Consider the following 10,446-nt stretch of genomic DNA (forward strand, 5'->3'; position numbering starts at 1 on the left):
CTGTACGTTTAATTCAATCAGAAGAATCTAAAAGGCTGTGTTGGTTGAAATTGGAGATTGACCAGTGACAGAGAGGTGGGTGGCATTTTGGTTTGATTGATTGGCTGGTGGCCAATGGATTGGCACAAAAGGCTATGCTCTGCCCGATAACCGGTAGTGATTGGATCCTATTCCACTGGGACGTTTTTGAGTTCCGAGGTTTCATTTTGGTTTCAGTTTGACTCCTCGCAGCCCCGAGGGAGGTTTGTTATCCTCTCCTCTCCGCTTTTCACCAGAAAGGCTGTGTTTCTCAACTGGCAGAGAGCCTGGATGAATCTATGTGCCGGAGAACCATTACAGGCTGTGCAAGCAGAGTCCAGACAGTTAAAGACTTGAATGCGAACCTCAAACTGAAAGCAACGTTTGATCAGCAATCAGGTGTCTCTCCAGAAAGCCTGCTGCCTGTGAGTACTGCATTTTTCTAATTACAGAGACCCAAATGAATGAATCTATAAAGAAGATCATTACAGGCTGCAAACAAAATGATCTAATCTGCAAGCGAGCTGTGAAGAAAGTGTGCTGAAGAACCATCATCTGAAGCAAAGTCTCTCATCTTTTGGCTTTCATCCTTATTATTTTAAACCCTTCGCCCCCCCCCCCCCCCTCTGTGTTTGTCTGTCTTGCGTGTGTGGGTAGAGGTTGGGCAGTTAAAGTGGGAGTCAGGGGTTAAATGATAGTTAAAAAGTTGTATTACTAAATTTATTTCACGATAGCTCTTATCATAAATAACAGTAATTGTGTTTAAACTTAAAAACCTAGTGACTGTAATTATTGATTAGCTAAGAGCCAAAGAGTTTTTATTTTTTATTTTTTTATAAATTTAGAGTACCCAATTCATTTTTCCAATTAAGGGGCAATTTAGCATGGCCAATCCACCTACCCTGCACATCTTTGGGCTGTGGGGGTGAAACCCACGCAAACACGGGGAGAATGTACAAACTCCACACGGACAGTGACCCAGAGCCGGGATCGAACCTGGGACCTCGACGCCATGAGGCAGCAGGGCTAACCCATTGCGCCACCGTGCTGCCCTCCAAAGAGTTTTTATAAGAATTATTGGTTAATTCACTTGTGGGGCACGTGGGGGTAGAATTGACCGCACACTAACTCAGGGTGTTGTAACAGTGTGTTCCTGCAGGCAGTAAGACAAAGGTGTGATCAGAGGAAGAGGAGGCCAGTATAACCTAACAATGAAGGCATGGCTGGAAGTGGCAGATATAGTCAGTCATTGGGGGTGGTTACAAGAACTTGAATCCATTGCCAGAGGAAAGTTAATGATCTGGTGTAGGCTGGAAAGGCGAGCAGCGTTTAGAATGGCAACTGGAAGCCCAGTCTGAGCCAAAAGACACCCGTACAATAGGTGGTAGATCCATGCATGGGGCAATACCAGGGACCAACATCCACACTGAGCCACCCAATTTGCATGCTCAGAATGCCAAAGAGTGTCAATGAACCGGAGGTGGAGTGCCTTTCATTGCAGTGGTGATACGAATGGAGGAGTAGGCAGCCATGGCATGGTAGCCCGTTGCTATGCGTGAGGTAGGCACGGTAGCTATGGAGAGTGAGTAAAGCAATGGTTGCATCCATCATTCCCTCAACCTTGTGTGTCATGTGATACCTGTATGGGTGTTTTAACACACTGTAAACTCCTGACCAAGAGAAGGCGCCAAGATGTGGTTGCAGGAGCAGCTGTTACACTTAAATCATGTCTCTCCACCAGCTACAACTGGGAGAGATGAGAGCTCCTGACCCACTGGAAAGCTTAAAGCAACCACCGCAATCTCAAGACACTGTATTACTTAATTCCAATGACCCTCTACCACTGCAAATTTACATATGTCAGTGGCTTTATTGGACCTGCTGAACTGTTGGAGCAATCTGGTGAACACAGCAGTGGTGACAACTATGGCCACTTCTGCTAGGAGTGAAGAGGAGCCCAGCGAGCGTCAGCTTCCTGCATCTGGTGAGCCTCAGGTAATATCAGAAAAGCTGTAGAAGCTTCTGCAGCAGTGTGAATTGTGTGAACATCTCAGAGTTTTCAGGAGCAATACAAATGATGGAGGTGGCCCTTCATGCCATGAATGGCTCCATATCTCTGGCATGTGAGGACATGGTGTCTTCCATTGGGAGAATAGCAATCTTTATGGAGATATACATGGAGCATAGTACCAAGTGGATGCACAAATCCCATGGCACAGTCTCAGCTATGAGAAATATGGATTGATGGGCCAGGCATGGAGCTTCCCATTGTCAGGATGTGAACCATTCCAGGGAACCACAACAGTGCATGTGGGGTCTGAAAGGACTGATGCGGGACAGGCTGGAAACAATGGGGACTCTCCTTAAGGTGCTTCCATCAATGATGGTGGATTAGAGTCATAGAATTATGGAGGTCTACAGCACAGAAAAAACCTTTGGCCAATCACGCCTAACTATTCTAATCCCATTTTCCATCACTTGGCCCATAGCCTTGTGTGCCTTGGCATCGCAAGTGCACATCTAAATACTTCTTAACTGTTATGAGGGTCTCTGGCTCCACTACCCTGTCAGGCAGTGGATTCCAGACTCCCACCACTTTCTGGGCGAAAAGGTTTTTTCCTCATATCTCCTTTAAACCTTCAGCCCCTTAACTTAAATCTCTGCTCCCTGGTCCTTGATCCCCTCACCAAGGGGAAAAGCGTCTTCCTGTCTACTCTATCCATGCCCCTCATACTTTTAAACATCTCAATCATGTCCCTCCTTAGTCTCCTCTGCTCCAAGGAAAACAACTCCTGTCTATCCAATCTCTCTTCATAGCTAAAACTCTCCAGCCAAGGCAACATTCTGGTAAATCTCCTCTGCACCATTTCCAGTGCTATCACATCCTCCTATAATGTGGATTCTAGAACTGTACACAATGCTCTAGCTGTGACCTAACCAACATTTTATACAGTTTCAGCATAACCTCCCTGCTCTTAAACTCTATGCCTTGGGTAATAAAGGAAAATAAACCATATGTCTTCTTAACCATTGTCTTCACTTGGTCTGTTACCTTAAGGGACCGGTGTACATGCACACCCTGGTCCCTCTGATCCTCGGTGCACCCCAGGGTCCTGCCGTTTATCATGTGATCCCTTGTCTTGGCCACTTTTCCTGTGACACCATTGCTACATTTTGGCCTGATAACTGAGGCCTTCCCTCTACAGATATAGGTGGCCCAAATGTGGCAGACCCCAGTAGGATCCAGACAACCAGAAATTGCAACCTGTGGCTACTTCATGCACTGAACACAGGACGTAGAACATAGAACATTACAGCGCAGTACAGGCTCTTCAGCCCTCGATGTTGCGCCGACCTGTGAAATAACTCTAAAGCCCATCTACACTATTCCCTTATCGTCCATATGTCTATACAATGACCATTTGAATTCCCTTAGTGTTGGCGAGTCCACTACTATTGCAGGCAGGGCATTCCACGCCCTTACTACTCTCTGAGTAAAGAACCTACCTCTGACATCTGTCTTATATCTATCTCCCCTTAATTTAAAGCTAAGTCCCTTCGTGCTAGACATCACCATCCGAGGAAAAAGGCTCTCACTGTCTACCCTATCCAATCCTCTGATCATCTTCAATGCCTCAATTAAGTCACCTCTTAACCTTCTTCTCTCTAATGAAAACAGCCTCAAGTCTCTCAGCCTTTCCTCATAAGATCTTCCCTCCATACCAGGCAACATTCTGGTAAATCTCCTCTGCACCCTTTCCAATGCTTCCACATCCTTCCTATAATGCGGCGATCAGAATTGCACGCAATACTCCAAATGCGGCCGCACCAGAGTTTTGTACAGCTGCAACATGACCTCATGGCTCCAAAACTCAATCCCTCTGCCAATAAAAGCTAACACACCGTACGCCTTCTTAACAACCCTCTCAACCTGGGTGGCAACTTTCAGGGATCTATGTACATGGACACCGAGATCTCTCTGCTCATCCACACTGCCAAGAATCTTACCATTAGCCCTGTACTCTGTCTTATCCCTTCCAAAATGAATCACCTCACACTTTTCTGCATTAAACTCCATTTGCCACCTCTCAGCCCAGCTTATCTATGTCCCCCTGTAACTTGTAACATCCTTCCGCACTGTCCACAACTCCACCGACTTTAGAGTCATCTGCCAGTTTACTCACCCATCCTTCTACGCCCTCCTCCAGGTCATTTATAAAAATGACAAACAGCAGTGGCCCCAAAACAGATCCTTGTGGTACACCACTAGTAACTGGACACCAGTCTGAACATTTCCCATCAACCACCACCCTTTGTCTTCTTCGAGCTAGCCAATTTCTGATCCAAACTGCTAAATCACCCTGAATCCCATGCCTCCGTATTTTCTGCAGTAGCCTACCATGGGGAACCTTATCAAACGCTTTACTGAAATCCATATACACCACATCAACTGCTTTACACTCATCCACCTGTTTGGTCACCTTCTCAAAGAACTCAATAAGGTTTGTGAGGCACGACCTACCCTTCACAAAATCGTGTTGACTATCTCTAATCAAATTATTCCTTTCCAGATGATTATACATCCTATCTCTTATAAACCTTTCCAAGATTTTGCCCACAACAGAAGTAAGGCTCACTGGTCTATAGTTACCGGGGTTGTCTCTACTCCCCTTCTTGAACAAGGGGACAACATTTGCTATCCTCCAGTCTTGTGGCACTATTCCTGTAGACAAAGATGACTTAAAGATCAAAGCCAAAGGCTCAGCAATCTCCTTCCTAGCTTCCCAGAGAATCCTAGGATAAATCCCATCCGGCCCAGGGGGCTTATCTATTTTCACACTTTCCAGATTTGCTAACACCTCCTCCTTATGAACCTCAAGCCCTTCTAGTCTAGTAGCCTGAATCTCAGTATTCTCCTCAACAACATTGTCTTTTTCCAGTGTGAATACTGACGAAAAATATTCATTTAGCACCTCTCCTATCTCCTCGGACTCCAAGCACAACTTCCCACTACTGTCCTTGACTGGCCCTACCCTTACCCTAGTCATTCGTTTATTCCGGACATATCAATAGAAAGCTTTAAGGTTATCCTTGATCCTACCTGCCAAAGACTTCTCATGTCCCCTCCTGGCTCTTCTTAGCTCTCTCTTTAGGTCCTTCCTAGCTAACTTGTAACTCTCGAGCGCCCTAACTGAACCTTCATGTCTCATCTTTACATAAGCCTCCTTCTTCCTCTTGACAAGTGTTTCGACTGCTTTAGTAAACCACGGTTCCCTTGCTCGACCACTTCCTCCCTGCCTGACTGGTACATACTTATCAAGGACACGCAGCAGCTGTTGCTTGAACAAGCTCCACATTTCCATTGTGCCCATCCCCTGCAGTTTTCCTCTCCATCCGATGCATCCTAAGTCTTGCCTCATCGCATCATGAAATGAAATGAAATGAAAATCGCTTGTCACAAGTAGGCTTCAAATGAAGTTACTGTGAAAAGCCCCTAATCGCCACATTCCGGCGCCTGAATTGCCTTTCTCCCGGATATAACTCTTGCCCTGCGGTATATACTTTTGTGAGGGCCACGAAGAATCCAGTACGAGTTTTAAGGATACAAAGTAATAACATTTATTTACAATAACATATATATATATATATAACAGCAGCAGCAGCAACCTCCCTTGCTGCACACTCCTTCCTGCTGGTTCCAAACTGGGCAGCTTTATTTACACTTGGAGTTTACTAATGGTTTCTCCGCCCCCCCCTCATTGGGGAAGCTCATACTCCCACAGGATTGTGGGATTGTCATTAGTCCCCAGCCAATGGTAAGCAGACAGGTTATAACATCCCTCCCCCACAAAGTCCAAGGAATCCACCGAAGACCCTGGCGAAGGAGGGCGTCGGACTCGTTTTGCCGCAGGCCGGACACCATTTGCACGCGGCACTGGATCAGGCGGTGTGTAACGAGACGGAGACCGGCGCATCCGTGATGAACGGCGCAACGGTTTTACATGTCCTGTGGTACCAGTCAAACTGTGCCTGCCCAAGAGCTGCTGATCCATTATATAATCTAAATACATTGCTGTGAAAAATCTGGCCTATATTGATAGTGATAACAGATCAGAGACAACACCGCCTGTTCAATGGAATCGCACTTCAATATCTCAACCTCCCCCTAACTCATGGTGGTATCTCCTAGTCCACTCCTTCGTCCCCTTCCAGAACCTTCAAACTAAGTTTTTGTACTTCAAATACCTAGAACTAGTTCCAGATGTGGTCTACTGCAGCATTAAAAGGTTTTGAGCGCAGCCACCCATAGTTATTCACTCAATTGGAAAACAACATCATGCCAAAGCAAGAAGTGGTGAATACTGTTGGTGTAACTAGTGTGCAGTTGTCAGAGTGTAACTAAAAAAAACCTTTGCTTTCCATGCAGTTTAAGAAAAAAATTGTATTTCATCTTTAGCAGGTTACACACAAAATCACAGCAAATCCAGCTGTTGCGAAAGGCGGTAACCGGCTACAAATTTTCCCTTTCATCAGAGAATCAGAGAGGGCAGGGGAACGGAGGAAAACTGAGACTGCGAGTGCCCAGCATTGTGGCTCCATCTCGGAGTCAGAGTCTGCTGCCTCTGTCATGTCAGCGTCTCTATCTCCATTTGGTTCTGTAACGACCTGCGCAGGCTTTGAGTGAGGCACCAGTGGAAGATTGTGAGGACTACCTTCCCTTATCGCTGGTCTCTGTGGCTGTAGAAATGAGCTGCGGGGGCAGGGAATCTTTGGAGGGGATAGTCTTCTGGACCGAACGTGGTCTGCATGTTTGCGCTGGAGACGATTCTGGGCTTGCACCTGGTAAGATATAGGGCCCGTTTGGCGAAAGGTTACGCCAGGAACCCACTGGGCACCACCAGCAAATTTCCGAAAGAACACTGGGTCCCCGGGCGCAAACTGCCGAATCGGCCGATGCCAAGAAAATCCTTGTCCCTGCCATTCTTGTGTGCGGCGTACTTTTGCGCCAATGTCCGGGAAAACCATACTAAGGCGGGTGCGAAGTCTCCGGCCCATTAGGAGTTTTGCGGGAGCTACCCCAGTCACCGCATGGGGGGTGGTCCTATACATAAACAAAAAGCGAGCCAATCTCGTGTCCATTGATCCGGAAGACTGCTTCTTTAGGCCTCTTTTGAATGTCTGCACTCTGCCAACCCATTTGAAGCCAGGTGGTAAGGGGCAGTGCAGATATGGCGTATGCCGTTCATCTTCATGAACCTCGCAAACTCCTCACTCGTGAATGAAGTGCCGTTATCCGTAACCAGCACCTCGGGGAGGCCATGCGTACTAAAGGACAAACGCATCTTTTCAATTGTTGCGCAGGACGTTGTCCCCTGCATCTTATGCACCTCTAGCCATTTAGACTGGGCGTCGATTAATAGAAGGAACATGGATCCTTGAAAGGGGCCTGCGAAATCTGCATGCAAGCGTGCCCAAGGCCGCCCTGGCCATTCCCAGTGATGTAGGGGCGCGGCCGGCGGCAGCTTCTGATGCTTCTGGCAAATGGAGCAGTTTTGGGCCACCTTCCCAATGTCGGTGCCGAGGTCTGGCCACCAGACATAACTCCGGGCCAACATTTTCATTTTGGTCACACCTGGATGCCCATTGTGCAAGTCTCTTCGTATCAGCTCCTGGCCTTTTTCCGGGACAATCACATGCGTCCCCCACAAGAGGATGCCGTCTTCCACGCTGAATTCTGACAGCTTGGAGGAAAATACCCGCAACTCGCCTGGGAGCTGTCTATGCTGCCCACCATACATGACTATGTGCCGAACCTTTGACAGGACTGGCTCCGTCTGGGTCCACTCACGGATCTGTGATGCCGTGACAGGCAAGGTGTCCAAAAAATTTAGGGTTGCAACCACCTCACTGGTCGTGGGGGTCGACATGGGGCCGGTCGATAAAGGCAATCGGTTCAGTGCGTCGGCATTTGCTATCTGCGTTCATGGTTTGTGCTCCAGAGAATACTCGTATGCAGCAACCAACAAAGCCCAGCGCTGGATCCGTGCGGAAGCAATGGGCGGTATTGGCTTATCCTCTCTGAAAAGTCCCAGCAGAGGCTTATGATCAGTCACGATAGTTCCTGCTCCGACGTCCCTGTAATCAAAACGTCATCTAAGTAGACAGCAACACGTGGTAAACCTCTCAAAATGCCCTCCATAAAACGTTGAAAAATGGCGCAGGCAGAGTATACTCCAAAGGGCAACCGTGTATATTCATACAGGCCCCGGTGTGTATTAATCGTTACATATGGTCGGGAGGCAGGGTCCAGCTCCAACTGTAGGTAGGCGTGACTCATATCTAATTTTGTGAAGGAGAGTCCGCCTGCAAGCTTCGCGTAGAGATCCTCTATGCGAGGCATTGTATATCGGTCGAGTCGGGAAGCCGTATTCACTGTAAGTTTATATTCGCCACACAAGCGAACTGTGGCATTTGGCTTCATTACAGGTACAATTGGTGCTGCCCAGTCAGCAAAACGGACGGGCTTGATAATACCCAAACTCTCCAAACGAGTGAGCACCCCTTCTACCTTCTCAAGCAAGGCGTAAGGCACCAGGAGCGCCCGGAAATAGCGCGACGTGGCTCCTGGTTCGACTTGGATACGGGCTACGGCCCCTTTTATTTTCCCCAAACCAGGTTGGAATACATCTGTGTATCATCCTAGCACCTCAGTCAACCCTTCAGAAACTGTTTGGATGATGTGCTGCCATTGCAACCGCAAATGGCGCAACCAGTCCCGACCCAACAGGCTGGGCCCATGGCCGAGCACCACGATAAGTGGGACCCCTGGCGTCCATAAACAACAGGGGTCATTGTAGTTCCTGCAATGTCCAGTGGTTCCCCCGTGTAGGTGGCCAACCTGGCCTGTGAGTCGGTTAATATAAGGGTCTGTATACCTTGCTTGATGCGGTCGAATGTCCTCTGGGCGATCACGGAGACCGCTGCACCAGTGTCCAACTCCATCTCAAGCGGGTGACCATTGACCCGTTCTGTCACCTTAATGGGGGCCACACAGAGAGCTGCCACACAATGCAGCTGCAGGCAGTCGTCCTCCATCTCCACGTCCTCAGGAGTAGTCACCGCAGGTTCATCCACATGGAAGGTACGGCCCCTGGGCTGGTCCCAGTTTCGGTCAAAACGACGGCGCCTCTGGCGCCCCCAGGACCGGCGTCCGCGACGGGGTCAGCGCCTACAAGTCTGACACGGACATGGCTCCTCATCCATTGGTTCTGGAGAAGGCTCCCTTCGGGGAGGAATGTCCGACGATCACTGGCGTCGGTCCGGACGTCGCCTCGCCCAAGGTACCGCAGGAGTGCGGGGGGACGTTTTCAGACGGAAGGGGTTGCGCCCCAAGGCATGCACTTCCATTCCCTGTAGCTCCTACACTCCTCGTTCTGCGCTCTCTCGGGAAAATACTATTTGAATGGCCTGTTGAAAAGTCAATGTTGGCTCAGCTAACAACTTTCTCTGGGTGGCCGCATTGTTAATACCGCAAACCAAACGGTCGCGTAACATTTCTGACAAGGTCTCACCATAGTCACAGTACTCCACAATCCTGCATAGCCTGGATAGAAAATCGGCAAGGGATTCTCCAGGCGTCCTCTCAGCGGTATTAAACCGGTAACGCTGGACTATCGTGGACGGGGTTGGGTTAAAATGTTGCCCCACTATATTCACAAGTTCATCAAACGTTTTGGTGTCCGCCGCAGCTGGGTACGTAAGGCTCCTAATCACCCCAAACGTATACGGGCCGTAGGCGGTGAACAATATGACCACCTGGCGCTCGTTTTCGGTGATATTGTTTGCCCGGAAATAGTAATGCATCCGTTGTGCATACTGGTTCCAGCTTTCCAGCGCAGCATCAAAAACATCCAAACGTCCGTACAGAGGCATGGTGTAACATAAAACAACTTCCAACCTGTATCCAACAAAAATCCAGGGAGGTGGCTTCAGCAGTGTAGACAGCTATTCACTTTAACCCTCGGCGCCAGTTTTGTGAGGGCCACGAAGAATCCAGCACGAGTTTTAAGGATACAAAGTAATAACACTCCTTCCTGCTGGTTCCAAACTGGCCAGCTTTATTTATACTTGGAGTTTACTAATGGTTTCTCCGCCCCCCTCATTGGGGAAGATCATACTCCCACAGGATTGTGGGATTGTCATTATTCCCCTGCCAATGGTAAGCAGGCAGGTTATAACATATACCTATCCCTTTCCATCACTAAAGTAAACGTAATGGAATTGTGGTCACTATCACCAAAGTGCCCACTTACCTCCAAATCTAACACCTGTCCTGGTTCATTACCCAAAATGAGGGAAGAAAGGCAGTATACCTGACCCTATATCAACACCAGACACAGGGAGACAACCCATTATAAGTAACTGGGT

The sequence above is a fragment of the Scyliorhinus torazame genome, chromosome 5, assembly GCF_047496885.1.
Source record: "Scyliorhinus torazame isolate Kashiwa2021f chromosome 5, sScyTor2.1, whole genome shotgun sequence".
Classification (NCBI taxonomy): domain Eukaryota; kingdom Metazoa; phylum Chordata; class Chondrichthyes; order Carcharhiniformes; family Scyliorhinidae; genus Scyliorhinus; species Scyliorhinus torazame.